The sequence below is a fragment of the Sebastes fasciatus genome, chromosome 6, assembly GCF_043250625.1.
Source record: "Sebastes fasciatus isolate fSebFas1 chromosome 6, fSebFas1.pri, whole genome shotgun sequence".
Lineage (NCBI taxonomy): Eukaryota > Metazoa > Chordata > Actinopteri > Perciformes > Sebastidae > Sebastes > Sebastes fasciatus.
In genome coordinates, this window is record NC_133800.1 from 1,031,942 (window position 1) to 1,049,160 (window position 17,219).

At 44.2% G+C, this 17,219-nt stretch overlaps 1 protein-coding gene and 1 long non-coding RNA gene across 2 annotated transcripts in view; both read left to right on the forward strand.

Annotated features, from left to right (window-relative positions):
• The window catches only part of tacr1a (tachykinin receptor 1a), a 66,342-nt gene that overhangs the window by 14,258 nt on the left and 34,865 nt on the right, over nt 1-17,219 (forward strand). The window lies entirely within an intron of this gene.
• On the forward strand, nt 2,484-3,403 carry LOC141768740 (uncharacterized). Its single transcript, XR_012594199.1, has 3 exons — nt 2,484-2,728; nt 2,785-3,045; nt 3,102-3,403. It is a non-coding gene; the product is annotated as an uncharacterized LOC141768740 (long non-coding RNA).

The following is a 17,219-nucleotide window of genomic DNA, read 5'->3' on the forward strand; positions in this document are numbered from 1 at the left end:
AATTACAAGTGAAATACAAGAGAGAGAAAAAAAACACATTAGATGGAGATGTTGAGTCTGAAATAAGTGGGCGTGTAGTAGCCAGGCGGACCTTAAAGTCGCAATATTTATTTCCAACATGTTGACATAAAACCACCATGCTAACAGGTCTGTGAGGCCCCATAGTAGTGCTTTGAGCTGAATGCTAACACCATGCTAACAGGTCTGTGAGGCCCCATAGTAGTGCTTTGAGCTGAATGCTAACACCACGTAGTGCTTTGAGCTGAATGCTAACACCATGCTAACAGGTCTGTAAGGCCCCATAGTAGGGCTTTGAGCTGAATGCTAACACCACCATGCTAACAGGTCTGTGAGGCCCCATAGTAGTGCTTTGAGCTGAATGCTAACACCATGCTAACAGGTCTGTGAGGCCCCATAGTAGTGCTTTGAGCTGAATGCTAACACCACCATGCTAACAGGTCTGTGAGGCCCCATAGTAGTGCTTTGAGCTGAATGCTAACACCACCATGCTAACAGGTCTGTGAGGCCCCATAGTAGTGCTTTGAGCTGAATGCTAACACCACCATGCTAACAGGTCTGTGAGGCCCCATAGTAGTGCTTTGAGCTGAATGCTAACACCATGCTAACAGGTCTGTAAGGCCCCATAGTAGTGCTTTGAGCTGAATGCTAACACCATGCTAACAGGTCTGTGAGGCCCCATAGTAGTGCTTTGAGCTGAATGCTAACACCATGCTAACAGGTCTGTGAGGCCCCATAGTAGTGCTTTGAGCTGAATGCTAACACCATGCTAACAGGTCTGTGAGGCCCCATAGTAGTGCTTTGAGCTGAATGCTAACACCACCATGCTAACAGGTCTGTGAGGCCCCATAGTAGTGCTTTGAGCTGAATGCTAACACCATGCTAACAGGTCTGTGAGGCCCCATAGTAGTGCTTTGAGCTGAATGCTAACACCATGCTAACAGGTCTGTGAGGCCCGTAGTAGTGCTTTGAGCTGAATGCTAACAGCAACATGCTAACAGGCTCACAACGGACATTGTTAAAGTGCTGTTAGGTGATTAGTGAATATGTTAGTCTAGTCTGCCTGACTTTCATCTGACTGAGGTTAGTCAGTTAGAGTCTACGGCCCCGATCACGGCTCAGCCAGAGTTGATTGTGGTCAATCTAGACGATGCTTGTGATTCCACCTGACGCACCGCAGCGTGTTTCAGAAGCGTTTCAGAAGCGTCTCTCACTGTCTTGTGTATTGAGAAGTCCACAGCGCTGTCCGTGGTGCTGAAGTAGCAGACGGATTACAATGACTGTGAACGGTGGCGTTAGATTTGAAGTCAGGGGATCACCACAGTCAGTAGCACTCAGACGTGGGACCAGGGACAAGTAAAGCTGCCTTCACATGATCAGAGATTTGCTCTTCACTCACCACGAAGTCGGGCGCAGAGACGTGCACGTAAAATATCTCCCCGAAAAGAGAGCAAGGAACGCCATTCACTGTTCCTAGGCAACAACAACAGTTACAGCTCTTCTAATTGGTTGTGCATTTTAACCAAGGTCAAAGTTGAAATCATTTGAACTTTGAGAACAGTGCACCACACCAAGGGTAGCGCTCTCTGGTACTCTCAGACAGGACCGCCGTCAGGCGGAGGCAAAGGGTACAGCTGTCCCCGGGCCCAAGGCCAGGTGGTGGGGCCCATGCAAAGGTCTAAATATATTTACATGATAAATAAATATATTGGTATCATTGAAACACCTTTCAACTTATCATCTCACAGCCACCCCCCCCCCCCCCCCCCCCCCCCCCACCGCTGTTATTGTGAAAATGGTTCGGTCCAAACTGGACCCGGAAAGCGGCGACGGGTCCGCACCGCCGAGAGAAGTCCAACAGGGATCCTGCCACACCAGGCGAGCAGCCGCCATTCACCCGTTGAGTTAAATCTCCCGGGCAGACTGAGCGGGTGGCCAACCGACCCCACCGGAGAATGTAGAACTATTATCAGTTCATTATGAAACTGTAGTGGGCATAATTACGGGAAACACTGGATCCTGATCCGTGTCCCTCGATGAGAGATGACGTTACCTCCAGAGATACTGATACTGTTTCAGTTTCCTTATGCTTGATGGCAACATGCAGTTATGTCACATGACGATGGGATACCATATATGTGTCTGTATCTCTGTCTAATGTCCCTCCTGATGGAATACTGAACCGGTTTGGTTTTATTTGCTGGTCAGCTCACTGCACACACAGCATCAAGAATTCACACTGTTCATTTCAGTGTGAGCATTTTGAAAGACTTCTATGAATCCACATCCATCAGAGTCAGTGGCACACATTTAGAGAATGTTGAACAGCTGCCTCAGAGCGATGTCACCTCTGGGTGGAGAAACAACACTCCAATCAACACTTGTCATCTCCTCTCACTGACAAATCAACTCTGATTAGAGGCTGGTAGTGCCTTGCTTAGAGCCAGGGTCAGTAATCTGGAGAAACCAGCAAGAGTACGTCACATTTAAAAAAATATCCAACCTAAAAACCAGCCCAGTGTTACCAACTCTTCTCCACTGAAAGCAGCAGCACAAGCTCCAAAAGTCCCTAAATCTAGAGAGGAAGACACCAAGTCATCAACACTGACAGTCCGTCCCTTCAGGTCTCCCTCCAAAGACACTCCCCCAACATTATCATTAGGTACGAGGACAGGTAGGTAGACAGGTAGATAGACAGCTAGGTAGGTAGGTAGACAGGTAGGTAGACAGGTAGGTACACAGGTAGGTAGAAAGGTAGATAGACAGGTAGGTAGACAGGTAGGTAGGTAGACAGGTAGACAGGTAGGTAGACAGTTGGTAGGTAAGTAGGTAGGTAGTTAGGTAGGTAGACAGGTAGGTAGGTAGGTAGGTAGGTAGACAGTTGGTAGGTAGGTAGGTAGAGATTTGGTAGACAGGTAGGTAGGTAGGTAGGTAGACGGGTAGGGAGGTAGGTAGGTAGGTAGACAGGTAGGTAGGTAGGCAGGTAGACAGGTAGGTAGGTAGGTAGGTAGGTAGACAGGTAGATAGGTAGACAGGTAGGTAGGTAGGCAGGTAGACGGGTAGGGAGGGAGGGAGGTAGGTAGGTAGGTAGGTAGGTAGACAGATAGACAGGTAGGTAGGTAGACAGGTAGGTAGGTAGGCAGGTAGACGGGTAGGTAGGTAGGTAGACAGGTAGGTAGACAGGTAGGTAGACAGGTAGGTAGACAGGTAGGTAGACAGGTCGGTAGGTAGGTAGGTAGGTAGGTAGGTAGGTAGGTAGGTAGGTAGGTAGGTAGGTAGGTAGGTAGGTAGGTAGACGGGTAGGTAGGTAGGTAGACAGGTAGGTAGACAGGTAGATAGACAGGCAGGTAGACGGGTAGGTAGGTAGGTAGGTAGGTAGGTAGGTAGGTAGGTAGGTAGGTACAGTAGACAGGTAGGTACAGTAGACAGGTAGGTAGATGGGTAGGTAGGTAGGTAGGTAGGTAGGTAGGTAGGTAGGTAGGTAGGTAGGTAGGTAGGTAGGTAGGTAGGTAGGTAGGTAGGTAGACGGGTAGGTAGGTAGGTAGGTATGTAGGTAGGTAGGTAGGTAGGTAGACGGGTAGGTTGGTAGGTAGGTAGACAGCTAGGTAGGTAGACAGGTAGGTATACAGTTAGAGTCCTGACAGCCACAGATATCAGATTTTTTCTCTTTTTAATCAGAACATTTGATTTATTGATTGCTGTCGGGATTTAAAGAGAATTTCAACAAACATGACCAAAAGGTTTTTTAAGAAGATTACCACTTTTCTGGTGATCTTACTTTTCATCTGGTATTCTTATTTCATCTTGTCAAGTAGTTGTTTTGATTGTTAATGAAAATGAAGTGATAAGTACGGAGGCCCTGAAAGCTCAATACGCTGCTGCAACCAACAAGAAAAACATGCTTTAAAAAAAGAAGGATCAACCAAACACAGAAACACTAGCAGTGTCAGAGAAGACAACGCAATGGGGTAAAAACAACTGTTTCCAGGGATGAACACTCATCTGGGACATGTTAGTGTTGCCATGGTTGGTGACTCATAAAGTTACTCAGGTCAACTCTCCGTCAGCCATACAAAATAAGAAAACCATGCAAGATTTTTTTTTTCAACTTTCTGTTTGGAGGATTCAGATATTAATGCAGATAACCTGCATTTGGTTATGTTTTCTGTTTTAACAGTGTGTTTCTGTGTTTGGTTGTGATTTCTGTTTTAACAGTGGGTTTCTGTGTTTGGTTGTGTTTTCTGTTTTAACAGTGGGTTTCTGTGTTTGGTTGTGTTTTCTGTATTTAGTTGTGTTTTCTATTGTAACAGTGTGTTTCTGTATTTAGTTGTGTTTCTCTACTTAGTTGTGTTTCCTCTTTTAATAGTGTGTTTCTGTATTTAGTTGTGTTTTCTGTATTTAGTCGTGTTTCTGTATTTAGTTGTGTTTTCTATTGTAACAGTGTGTTTCTGTATTTAGTTGTGTTTCTCTACTTAGTTGTGTTTCCTCTTTTAATAGTGTGTTTCTGTATTTAGTTGTGTTTTCTGTATTTAGTCGTGTTTCTGTATTTAGTTGTGTTTTCTGTTGTAACAGTGTGTTTTCTGTGTTTAGTTGTGTTTTCTGTACTTAGTTGTGTTTTCTGTTTTAACAGTGTGTTTCTGTTTTAACAGTGTGTTTCTGTATTTAGTTGTGTTTCTGTGTTTAGTTGTGTTTTCTGTTTTAACAGTGTGTTTCTGTATTTAGTTGTGTTTCTACTTAGTTGTGTTTTCTGTGTTTAGTTGTGTTTTCTGTTGTAACAGTGGGTTTCTGTGTTTGGTTGTGTTTTCTGTTTTAACAGTGGGTTTCTGTGTTTGGTTGTGTTTTCTGTATTTAGTTGTGTTTTCTATTGTAACAGTGTGTTTCTGTATTTAGTTGTGTTTCTCTACTTAGTTGTGTTTCCTCTTTTAATAGTGTGTTTCTGTATTTAGTTGTGTTTTCTGTGTTTAGTTGTGTTTTCTGTTGTAACAGTGTGTTTCTGTATTTAGTTGTGTTTTCTGTATTTAGTCGTGTTTCTGTATTTAGTTGTGTTTTCTGTATTTAGTTGTGTTTCTATATTTAGTTGTGTTTTCTGTATTTAGTTGTGTTTCTGTATTTAGTTGTGTTTCTGTGTTTAGTTGTGTTTAGTTGTGTTTTCTGTTGTAACAGTGTGTTTCTGTGTTTAGTTGTGTTTCTGTATTTAGTTGTGTTTCTGTGTTTAGTTGTGTTTTCTGTTTTAATAGTGTGTTTCTGTGTTTGGTTGTGTTTTCTGTATTTAGTTGTGTTTTCTATTGTAACAGTGTGTTTCTGTATTTAGTTGTGTTTCTCTACTTAGTTGTGTTTTCTGTGTTTAGTTGTGTTTTCTGTTGTAACAGTGTGTTTCTGTATTTAATTGTGTTTTTTGTGTTTAGTTGTGTTTTCTGTTGTAACAGTGTGTTTTCTGTGTTTAGTTGTGTTTTCTGTATTTAGTTGTGTTTTCTGTTTTAACAGTGTGTTTCTGTGTTTAGTTGTGTTTTCTGTTTTAACAGTGTGTTTCTGTATTTAGTTGTGTTTCTACTTAGTTGTGTTTTCTGTGTTTAGTTGTGTTTTCTGTTGTAACATTGTGTTTTCTGTGTTTAGTTGTGTTTTCTGTTGTAACATTGTGTTTTCTGTGTTTAGTTGTGTTTTCTGTTGTAACAGTGTGTTTCTGTATTTAGTTGTGTTTTCTGTATTTAGTCGTGTTTCTGTATTTAGTTGTGTTTTCTTTATTTAGTTGTGTTTCTGTATTTAGTTGTGTTTTCTGTTTTAATAGTGTGTTTCTGTATTTAGTTGTGTTTTTGTGTTTAGTTGTGTTTTCTGTTTTAACAGTGTGTTTCTGTGTTTAGTTGTGTTTTCTGTTGTAACATTGTGTTTTCTGTGTTTAGTTGTGTTTTCTGTTGTAACAGTGTGTTTCTGTATTTAGTTGTGTTTTCTGTATTTAGTTGTGTTTCTGCATTTAGTTGTGTTTTTGTATTTAGTTGTGTTTTCTGTTGTAACAGTGTGTTTCTGTATTTAGTTGTGTTTTCTGTATTTTGTCGTGTTTCTGCATTTAGTTGTGTTTTCTGTATTTAGTTGTGTTTCTGTGTTTAGTTGTGTTTCCTCTTTTAATAGTGTGTTTCTGTGTTTAGTTGTGTTTCCTCTTTTAATAGTGTGTTTTCTGTATTTAGTTGTGTTTTCTGTATTTAGTCGTGTTTCTGTATTTAGTTGTGTTTTCTTTATTTAGTTGTGTTTCTGTATTTAGTTGTGTTTTCTGTTTTAATAGTGTGTTTCTGTATTTAGTTGTGTTTTTGTGTTTAGTTGTGTTTTCTGTTTTAACAGTGTGTTTCTGTATTTAGTTGTGTTTTCTGTATTTAGTCGTGTTTCTGTATTTAGTTGTGTTTTCAGTATTTAGTTGTGTTTCTATATTTAGTTGTGTTTTCTGTATTTAGTTGTGTTTCTGTATTTAGTTGTGTTTCTGTGTTTAGTTGTGTTTAGTTGTGTTTTCTGTTGTAACAGTGTGTTTCTGTGTTTAGTTGTGTTTCTGTATTTAGTTGTGTTTCTGTGTTTAGTTGTGTTTTCTGTTTTAATAGTGTGTTTCTGTGTTTGGTTGTGTCTTCTGTATTTAGTTGTGTTTTCTATTGTAACAGTGTGTTTCTGTATTTAGTTGTGTTTCTCTACTTAGTTGTGTTTTCTGTGTTTAGTTGTGTTTTCTGTTGTAACAGTGTGTTTCTGTATTTAGTTGTGTTTTTTGTGTTTAGTTGTGTTTTCTGTTGTAACAGTGTGTTTTCTGTGTTTAGTTGTGTTTTCTGTATTTAGTTGTGTTTTCTGTTTTAACAGTGTGTTTCTGTGTTTAGTTGTGTTTTCTGTTTTAACAGTGTGTTTCTGTATTTAGTTGTGTTTTTTGTGTTTAGTTGTGTTTTCTGTTGTAATAGTGTGTTTTCTGTGTTTAGTTGTGTTTTCTGTATTTAGTTGTGTTTTCTGTTTTAACAGTGTGTTTCTGTGTTTAGTTGTGTTTTCTGTTTTAACAGTGTGTTTCTGTATTTAGTTGTGTTTGTACTTAGTTGTGTTTTCTGTGTTTAGTTGTGTTTTCTGTTGTAACAGTGCGTTTCTGTATTTAGTTGTGTTTTCTGTGTTTAGTTGTGTTTTCTGTTGTAACATTGTGTTTTCTGTGTTTAGTTGTGTTTTCTGTTGTAACAGTGTGTTTCTGTATTTAGTTGTGTTTTCTGTATTTAGTCGTGTTTCTGTATTTAGTTGTGTTTTCTTTATTTAGTTGTGTTTCTGTATTTAGTTGTGTTTTCTGTTTTAATAGTGTGTTTCTGTATTTAGTTGTGTTTTTGTGTTTAGTTGTGTTTTCTGTTTTAATAGTGTGTTTTCTGTATTTAGTTGTGTTTTCTGTTGTAACAGTGTGTTTCTGTATTTAGTTGTGTTTTCTGTATTTAGTTGTGTTTCTGCATTTAGTTGTGTTTTTGTATTTAGTTGTGTTTTCTGTTGTAACAGTGTGTTTCTGTATTTAGTTGTGTTTTCTGTATTTTGTCGTGTTTCTGCATTTAGTTGTGTTTTCTGTATTTAGTTGTGTTTCTGTGTTTAGTTGTGTTTCCTCTTTTAATAGTGTGTTTCTGTGTTTAGTTGTGTTTCCTCTTTTAATAGTGTGTTTTCTGTATTTAGTTGTGTTTTCTGTTGTAACAGTGTGTTTCTGTATTTAGTTGTGTTTTCTGTATTTAGTTGTTTTTTCTGTATTTAGTCGTGTTTCTGTATTTAGTTGTGTTTTCTGTGTTTAGTTGTGTTTCTGTATTTAGTCGTGTTTTTGTGTTTAGTTGTGTTTCCTCTTTTAATAGTGTGTTTCTGTGTTTAGTTGTGTTTCCTCTTTTAACAGTGTGTTTTCTGTATTTAGTTGTGCTTTCTGTTGTAACAGTGTGTTTCTGTATTTAGTTGCGTTTTCTGTATTTAGTTGTGTTTTCTGTTGTAACAGTGTGTTTCTGTATTTAGTTGTGTTTTCTGTATTTAGTCGTGTTTCTGTATTTAGTTGTGTTTTCTGTATTTAGTTGTGTTTCTGTATTTAGTTGTGTTTCTGTGTTTAGTTGTGTTTAGTTGTGTTTTCTGTTGTAACAGTGTGTTTCTGTGTTTAGTTGTGTTTCTGTATTTAGTTGTGTTTCTGTGTTTAGTTGTGTTTTCTGTTTTAATAGTGTGTTTCTGTGTTTAGTTGTGTTTCTGTATTTAGTCGTGTTTTTGTTTTTAGTTGTGTTTCCTCTTTTAATAGTGTGTTTCTGTGTTTAGTTGTGTTTCCTCTTTTAACAGTGTGTTTTCTGTATTTAGTTGTGCTTTCTGTTGTAACAGTGTGTTTCTGTATTTAGTTGCGTTTTCTGTATTTAGTTGTGTTTTCTGTTGTAACAGTGTGTTTCTGTATTTAGTTGTGTTTTCTGTATTTAGTCGTGTTTCTGTATTTAGTTGTGTTTTCTGTATTTAGTTGTGTTTCTATATTTAGTTGTGTTTCTGTATTTAGTTGTGTTTCTGTGTTTAGTTGTGTTTAGTTGTGTTTTCTGTTGTAACAGTGTGTTTCTGTGTTTAGTTGTGTTTCTGTATTTAGTTGTGTTTCTGTGTTTAGTTGTGTTTTCTGTTTTAATAGTGTGTTTCTGTGTTTGGTTGTGTTTTCTGTATTTAGTTGTGTTTTCTATTGTGACAGTGTGTTTCTGTATTTAGTTGTGTTTCTCTACTTAGTTGTGTTTTCTGTGTTTAGTTGTGTTTTCTGTTGTAACATTGTGTTTTCTGTGTTTAGTTGTGTTTTCTGTTGTAACATTGTGTTTTCTGTGTTTAGTTGTGTTTTCTGTTGTAACATTGTGTTTTCTGTGTTTAGTTGTGTTTTCTGTTGTAACAGTGTGTTTCTGTATTTAGTTGTGTTTTCTGTATTTAGTCGTGTTTCTGTATTTAGTTGTGTTTTCTTTATTTAGTTGTGTTTCTGTATTTAGTTGTGTTTTCTGTTTTAATAGTGTGTTTCTGTATTTAGTTGTGTTTTTGTGTTTGGTTGTGTTTTCTGTTTTAACAGTGTGTTTCTGTGTTTAGTTGTGTTTTCTGTTGTAACATTGTGTTCTATTTCATCCTTACTGACCGCCAGAGGCAGTGCTTCAACACTGAATATCTTCGTCTCGCGCATGCGCAGGTCGAGTATTAATATCTACAAAGTCACGTGTGACCTCGGATGACCCTGGTTAGGTATAAGTTCCGGTGTCATCCACAAGATCAGTCCTATTTCATCTTCTCGCTTGCGCAGTTTAACTACTGTGGTAGCATTAGCTAAAAGCTAAATTACCTATTTGAGCTCGTCGCCGGTAGCCTTGTGACCACCGGTCGGAGTTGCGGAGTTTCGCCCTCCAAAGGCTGCGACGAGCCGCCCATCAAACTGTGCTGTCCGCCGTTCGGTCCTCCGACGGAGGAGACGGCGGATGCACCTATCCTGATCATCACCAGCGTGATAAGGACATCTTCCAATGTGTACATCACCCGGTGAGATCGATTTACATTGTTTTCTATAACAAGAACGTCTGTGCACAGTTAGCAGAGCGTTAGCTCATGCTAAACTAGTGAGATACTAACAAGAGCGTGTCCGCTCAGTGTTTACCGTTTGACAACGTGCTGTCAGGGAGGAGGCGTCCAGCTCTCCTCTCTGCTCTGTGTAGCACTATAACGAACATTGCTTACAGCTGAGTATAGTGGTAACATTACTGTATGCATGGTTTACTATAAACTTACTGCCTTCTTAACTAGCAGAGTGCTCTCGCTCAGGCTAATTTCGGCATTGTTTTCACAACGTTACCGCCTTCACAGTTAGCGGAGTGCTCTCGCTCAGGCTAACCTTGGCATTGATTACCACAACGTTACTGTCCTCGCATTAGCAGGGTGCTCTCGCTCAGGCTAATCGGGTAGACTAAGACATTGACAGTTACTGTACTAGTGAAAACAGTGTGCTCGCTCTCCTCTCACTACACAGACTGTTTCTTGCACGTTCTCCTCAGTTAGCAGAGTGCTCTCGCTCACGCTAACCTTGGCATTGATTACCACAACGTTACTGTCCTCGCATTAGCAGAGTGCTCTCGCTCAGGCTGGTAGACTCAGACATTGACAGTTACTGTGCTAGTGAAGACAGTGTGCTCGCTCTCCTCTCACTACACAGGCTGTTTTTTCTGCACGTTCTCTCCAGTTAGCAGCGCGTTCTCGCTCAGGCTAACTCGGCGCGACACCAGCAACAGTTAAGTATATTGATAACAGTTACTGTGCTAGTGAAGACAGTGTGCTCGCTCTCCTCTCACTACACAGACTGTTTCCTGCACGTTCTCTTCAGTCAGCAGAGTGCTCTCGCTCAGACTGACTTCAGCAGCAACTGACGGGACAGAGTTTCTCCGTGGCTGTCACGATGCTCAACTCTCCAGGCTGCTACACCTGTATGGCTCCTCTTCAAACCTCCTGATGGGTTACGCTGTCCCCTCAGGGCAGCTGGCCCCAGCCCAAACTACCCGTTCCAAACGGCAGGCCACAGAGGCTGCGGGTGCGCCATCCAAGAAGCAGGCTAAGTCTGGCAAGCTGTCTTCTAAGGTGGATCTGCTTACGGCTGAGCTAGCCCAGATGAAGTCGCTCCTCCTGGCGCTCCACTCTAGTGCGGGTACGGAGGACGCAGGTACACCAACTCTGCCCATGGCTGAGTCATATTCGGAGGAAGATGCTGTCTCGATGGCGGCTTCGGCCACCCTCTTTAATGAATACAACGTGGAGGAGCCCTCCCATTCCTCTGGGCGCGGCTCCCGTTCCTCGGCCCATAGTTCTTCCGATGGGTATACGGCAGCCAGAATCGGCGCCTGCGAGCGCTTTCTTTAGGCGCGCGCCGGCCTCCACCACCTTTACTGTCCCTCCCTCCAAAGAGTATCTTAGGGAGTTACAGGCATGCTGGAGGGATACTAGGGCTTTCTCCCGTCTCCCGTCTGATGGCCGAACCCTGGCAGCCATGCAGGATGCGGCAAAAAATTGGCCTTGACCACATGCCAGCTATTGAGCCTGCCATTGCTTCTCTCATAGTCTCCCCTGACGAGGCTCTGAGACCAGAGGCAAGGTGCCCTCGACCCCAATGTCGGGTCACAGACGACCTCCTCTCTAAAGCTTATGATACAGCGGCTCGCATGGGCCGCATGGGCAACTCCCTCTCACACCTCATGCTTGCCCTCTCAGCCTCTCTGCAGGAGGCTGCTCCCGACGTTTCCTCCACCAGCCTCAGTGACGCGTCATTGCAGGCGTTTGCACTGATGTCGAGGGAACTTGGACGGCTGATGTCCATGCTGGTTCAGACTCGTCGCCAGGTTTGGCTGGCGCAGTCGCCCTTGTCTGAGACATGTCGGAGGACCCTCCGTACTGTTCCAGTAGAACCAGGGCACCTGTTCGGGACAGCTGCCCTACAGGTACTTGAGCGGACTGTCCAAGCTGACCAGACCAGGCAGTTCTCTGGTCTTCGAAAGGGCATGCCCCCCCCTGCCAGGCCGAGGGGCTCCATGTCTGCCCCCCGAGGCCGCTCCCGGCCACCGGCTCAGCCTAGTGGCCACCACGGACCTCAGCGCTCCACCGAGAGGCAGGTCCGCTACCGTGACAACCCCGCCCACTTGCCCTCCAGGCAACCTGGGCCGTGGAGCCTAACCGCCGCCCCCCCAGAGCCTTCAGAGGCCGGGGGGCCCGCTACTGAGACCCTAGGGCCGGCTGTCGGTTATTTCTCCCAGCAGCAGCTCAACTGCTGGGCAGCTCACACTTCAGACCCCTGGGTGGTGTCCACCCTAACCCGGGGGTACAAACTTCAATTCCGGCGCCGGCCCCCATCCTCCAGCCGGGTCATAATGAATGCTGAGCACAGCGGACACTCTTCGTGCTGTCACCAGGTGGGAATGGTTCACATCTGTCGACTTGAAGGAGGCTTATTTCCATGTTCCCATTGTACCTCACCACAGGAGGTTTCTTCGTTTTGTTTTCCAAAACCGTCAATTTCAGTTCAGGGTGCTTCCATTTGGACTCTCCCTGTCCCCCACGAGTATTCACCAGGTGCGTTGCGACGGCCCTCTCGCCCCTGCAGTCACGCGGCATGAAGATCCTGCCGTATCTAGACGATTGGCTGATCTGTGCGCCATCCCCGCTTCAGGCGGCCCGGGACACGGCCCTCCTTCTCTCCCACAGGACCCAGCTGGGTCTCAGGGTGAACTTGGGGAAGAGCTCTCTGAACCCCTCCCAGAGCATAACCTTTATTGGTATGGCTCTGGACACAGTCACTATGAGGGCTTGTCCGTCACTTCAGCGTGTGGACAACATCCTCCACCACCTTCACATCTTCCAAGGGGGCAGGTCGTTGCCCCACATTCTGTTTCTTCGCCTGCTGGGCAAACTGGCAGCTGCCTCAGCTGTCGTTCCCTTGGGCTTGCTTTCACTGCGCCCTCTGCAGAGATGGTTGAACAGCCTCCACTTGGACGCCAAGCGGCACAGGCACAAGAAGATAAAGGTGTCTCAACAGTGCTTTCTCGCTCTATCCCCATGGAGGGAGAGAGCGTACTTGGAAAAGGGCGTGCCCATGGGCTCCGTTCCATCCCGCAGAGAGACCGTCACAACAGATGCCTGCCTCTCTGGGTGGGGTGCAGTGTGGCAGAACAAGACTGCTCGGGGACAGTGGTCTGCTCTGGACCGCACAGAGCATGTCAATGTGCTGGAGCTACGTGCAGTGCACCTAGCGCTCAAGCACTTCCTGCCATACCTGAGAGGGAAACATGTGCTCGTCCGGTCGGACAACACCTCGACCGTTTTTTTATATAAACCACCAAGGGGGCACCAAATCTGCAAGGTTGCTGCAGACATCCCAGGCTCTCCTGACATGGGCAGCCTCTCGCCTGACCAGCCTACGGGCAATGTATTTGCCAGGGGAACGGAACCCTGTCGCAGATTTCCTCTCCCGTCACAAACCCCCGCCGGGGGAGGGGCGCCTTCACCCACAGGTGGTGCACAAAATATGGAGTCTCTTCGGCAGAGCAGAGGTGGATCTCTTTGCCTCAGAGATGTCAATCCACTGCCTCCTCTGGTTCTCCTTGAGGGAGAAGACCAGCCCTCTAGGTCAAGATACTCTGGCTCACACGTGGCCAGAGAGTCTCCTCTATGCCTTCCCACCGTTCCCTCTGATCCTACCAACGCTTCTCAGAGTGTTTCAGCAGGGCCACAGACTTCTCCTGGTGGCCCCCTTCTGGCCAGCAAGGATAGGGTTCTCACTGCTGCACAGACTCTGCTGCGGGACGCCCTGGCGCCTCCCCAGCAGGACAGACCTCTTATCTCAGCTGGGGGGTCAGATCTGGCATCCCGACCCCAGCCGCCTTCAGCTGTAGGTTTGGCCGCTGGAGGGTCCGACCCAATGCTGACTGATTGCATAGAGCCCGTCAGAAAGACTATTCTGAATGCCAGAGCACCATCTACCCACCTGCAGTACGAGAACAGGTGGAAGTTGTTCTCTGAATGGTGTACAGTTCAGAAAGAGGACCCAGTACATTGCTCGGTGCCTACAATTCTGAAGTTTCTGCAGTCCCTCCTGGAAGGTGGCCGGTCTCCATCTACACTGAAGGTGTATGTGGCTGCTATTTCATCGCAGCACGATAGGGTCGATAATAACACTGTGGGGAGCAACAGGCTTGTGTCTCTCTTCTTAAAAGGGGCTCTGCGGCTGCGTCCCCCGAGCACTCCGAGGGCTCCCGCATGGGACCTGCCCCTGGTGCTGGACGCTCTATGCTTGCCTCCCTTTGAACCCTTAGTACAGGCAGAGCTGAGGTGGCTGTCGGCCAAAACTTCATTTCTCCTTGCCATCACTTCTGCAAAGCGTGTAGGCGAGCTACATGCCTTGTCAGTGAACAATTCACGTCTGAGGGGAACTCAGATGGCTCAGGTGTCACTTTGTGGCCAAATACAGCGTTCCTCCCTAAGGTGCTGTCACGATCACATCACAATCAGCCTATTCGGCTTGCCCAGTTTCAACCCCCTAAAGGAGATGGGGAGGAGAGGGCAAGGCTGTTATGCCCAGTGCGGGCCCTTAGAGCCTATGTAGAAACCACCGCATGCATACGGCGGTCAGAGCAACTCTTTATCTGTTACGGCGGTCCCAAGAAGGGCTGTGCGCTCTCAAAGCAGCGCCTGTCCCACTGGATCGTGGAAGTGATTTCCCACGCATACAAGGTGAATGACCGTTCTCCTCCATCCACAGTAAGGTGCCACTCTATCAGGAGTGTTTCCACATCATGGGCAACCCTGAGAGGGGTCCCCTTGGAGGACATATGTGCCGCGGCCTCAGGGACGTCACCGAGCACATTCTTCAGATATTATAGAGTCAATGTGGCCATCCCCCATCCACTGGGCGTGGTCCTTCAGCCGAGTTCCTCTGCTTCATCTTTATGGGGTATGTACTCGAGGATTCCTCGTGACTCTGTTGTTATAAGTCATCCAGTGTTGAAGCACTGCCTCTGGCGGTCAGTAAGGATGAAATAGAACGATAGTTACGAATGTAACTACGGTTCTATGAATCCTGGATGACCGCCAGAGTTCTTAGTCACTCAGAATCTCGTGATCCCGCGAGAAGATTCTGTAGGACTGATCTCGTGGATGACACCGGAACTTATACCTAACCAGGGTCATCCGAGGTCACACGTGACTTTGTTGATATTAATACTCGACCTGCGCATGCGCGAGACGAAGATATTCAGTGTTGAAGCACTGCCTCTGGCGGTCATCCAGGATTCATAGAACCGTAGTTACATTCGTAACTATCGTTTTCTGTGTTTAGTTGTGTTTTCTGTTGTAACAGTGTGTTTCTGTATTTAGTTGTGTTTTCTGTATTTAGTTGTGTTTCTGCATTTAGTTGTGTTTTTGTATTTAGTTGTGTTTTCTGTTGTAACAGTGTGTTTCTGCATTTAGTTGTGTTTTCTGTATTTTGTTGTGTTTCTGTGTTTAGTTGTGTTTCCTCTTTTAATAGTGTGTTTCTGTGTTTAGTTGTGTTTCCTCTTTTAATAGTGTGTTTTCTGTATTTAGTTGTGTTTTCTGTTGTAACAGTGTGTTTCTGTATTTAGTTGTGTTTTCTGTATTTAGTTGTGTTTCTGTATTTAGTCGTGTTTCTGTATTTAGTTGTGTTTTCTGTTGTAACAGTGTGTTTCTGTATTTAGTTGTCTTTTCTGTATTTAGTTGTGTTTCTGTGTTTAGTTGTGTTTTCTGTTGTAACAGTGTGTTTTCTGTATTTAGTTGTGCTTTCTGTTGTAACAGTGTGTTTCTGTATTTAGTTGCGTTTTCTGTATTTAGTTGTGTTTTCTGTTGTAACAGTGTGTTTCTGTATTTAGTTGCGTTTTCTGTATTTAGTTGTGTTTTCTGTTGTAACATTGTGTTTTCTGTGTTTAGTTGTGTTTTCTGTTGTAACAGTGTGTTTCTGTATTTAGTTGCGTTTTCTGTATTTAGTTTTGTTTTCTGTTATAACAGTGTGGTCTGTATTTAGTCGTGTTTCTGTATTTAGTTGTGTTTTCTGTTGTAACAGTGTGTTTCTGTATTTAGTTGCGTTTTCTGTATTTAGTTGTGTTTTCTGTTGTAACAGTGTGTTTCTGTATTTAATTGTGTTTTCCATGTTTAGCTGTGTTTTCTGTTTTAATAGTGTGTTTCTGTGTTTAATTGTGTTTTCTGTGTTTAGTGGTGTTTTCTGTTTTAACAGTGTGTTTCTGTGTTTAGTTGTGTTTTGGTCACCCCCAGCACGCTTTCTAAATGGATTTTCTAAATTATTCTGACCTCAACAAGCTCATCTTCTACCTCACAGACGCTGCTTAGCAGGAGCATTTCTAAGTGCACATACACACACACTGTGGTGTGCAGGCTGGTTTTGCACAGGGCACGGGATTGTCCGCTGGTTATTGATGAGACCGAGTTGGCTGAAGGAGTCATATTTATTTTTGTGGACAGTAATGGAAGCAACAGTGACAATCCTTCAAATTACCAAACAACACTCTCACACACACACACACACACACACACACACACACACACACACACACCGGGCTCTGCTACCTTCCCCCTCTGATAGAGTTTTACGCTTCTTTCTGCAAAACAACACCAACAGCAACAACTCCCCCTCCCCCCCCCCCCCCCGAGAGGCCAATGATCCAGAGGAAGTAAATCCATGATCAGATTACCACGGCCTTTACTTCAAATGCAATTTGGAATAAAGGACAAAAAAATCAGTGGCAGGCTTGAAGGCAATTTCATCTGTCGCTTCAGCTGCTTCCTTCTTAATCACTTCCGTTTCTTCAGGAAAACAGCGTAGCAGCCTCATGGTGTTAATATCGAACCGCTGCATTGCCACGGCAGTTTAGCTGCTATTTGTGGATAATTGGAGGTGTATGTCACACACGCTGCCCACCACCTAGTGAGAAGGAATCAGATATTACCCATAGACAGATATTTGGAGTTCAAGGGGTGCATCCCAATTCTCTTAACTGCATCCACGTTTCCCTCACTTGCGTCTTTTCGCAAGGACACCATGCGAGGACAGGAAACGAGGAAATACGTTTTAATAGAAATGAAACGTTTCCTCTGAAGCGTCACGTGAAGTGACGTCCGTTTCTGATGACAGCTGCAGCTGATCACAGCTGGATCAGCTGTCAGTCGGCTTTAACAGCTGTTTATGTCTGAACTGATCTAATACTAATTAAGAGGACACTCAGTGGCAGAGCAGCAGTGTTTCCTCTCTGTAGCCTGTTACCTGTTTAACAAACACCTGCACATGAATAACAGCTGCAGTCTGTATTTCTACTGTGGACTGAGTCCTGCTTAGAGGCTCAGGAACCATCCTCGGAGCGTTTCTCTCCCAGCAGACACACAAAAGTTGACCCATGTCTTTAGCTGAATCTCATTTCACGATTTTTTGCCTCCTCGTCTCCTCGCTCCACGATCCTCCGGCTGTGACACTGAAATCAATCTCAGCGCTCCATCTTGAAGGACTTCCCAAGTCCTAAAATGCGTCTCGAGGAGCGAGGAGCGAGGAGGCTTGCCGGAGGAGCCATGAGCGAGGATACACCAGTGTATCCTCCAGTGTATCCTTAACAGAAGTTTTTTACCGACCGACACGCCCCCTTATTGGATATCAGTTACTGATTGGATGCTGCTGCCGACCGGACTGATCTGATACATCA